Genomic DNA, 1,021 nt, shown 5'->3' with positions numbered 1-1,021 from the left:
AAGTTTCATACTGGTTGCAATTATTCGTTTTATACAATGGAAAAACTGTAGTATTTATTTTTATTTTATGCTTCTGGCGTTCACTTCTTAGGCCCTAACTATTCGATCTGGTGGAACAACGCCCTAGGGTGAAGCCTAGGTTGCCCGGAACGTGGAAAAGACCATAACTTTTACACTGGTAGCATTTATTCGTTTTATACAATGGAAAAACCGTTCTATTTACTTTGTATTTTATGCTTCGGGCGTTGACATCTAAGGCCCTAACTATACGATCTGGTGGAGCAACGTACTAGAGTGAAGCCTACGTTGCCCGGAACGTAGAAATGACCATAACTTTCAAACTGGTTGCTATCATTCGTTTTATGTGATGGAAAAGCTGTTGTATTTATACTGTATTTTATGCTTCTGGCGTTCACTTCTTAGGCCCTAACTGTTCGATCTGGTGGAACATCGGGCTAGGGTGAAGCCTAGGTTGCCCGAGACGTAGAAATGACCATAACTTTTACACTGGTAGCAATTATTCGTTTTATACAATGGAAAATCTGTTCTATTTATTTTGAATTTAATGCTTCGGGCGTTGACTTCTAAGGCCCTAACTGTTTGATCTGGTGGAGTACCGCCCTAGAGTGAAGCCTAGGCCGCTCGGAACGTAGTAATGACGTTAACTTTCATAGTGGTTGCAATTATTCGTTTTATACGATGGAAAAACTGTTGTATTTATATTGTATTTTATGCATCTGGCGTTGACTTCTAAGGCACTAACTATTCGATCTAGTGGATCAATGCCCTAGAGTGAAGCCTAGGTTGCCCGGTACGTAGAAATGACCATCACTCTCAAACTGGTTGCAATTATTCCTGTTATATGATGGAAAAACTGTTGTATTTTTATTGCATTTTTTGCTTCGGGCATTGACTTCTAAGGCCCTAACTATTCAATCTGTTGGAGCAATGCCCTAGGGTGAAGCCTAGGTTGCCCGGAAAATATAAATGACCATAAGTTTCATACTGGTTGCAATTATTC

This window comes from Calliopsis andreniformis, unplaced genomic scaffold (assembly GCF_051401765.1).
Source record: "Calliopsis andreniformis isolate RMS-2024a unplaced genomic scaffold, iyCalAndr_principal scaffold0019, whole genome shotgun sequence".
NCBI lineage: Eukaryota > Metazoa > Arthropoda > Insecta > Hymenoptera > Andrenidae > Calliopsis > Calliopsis andreniformis.
Note: the sequence above shows the minus strand (reverse complement) of the source record.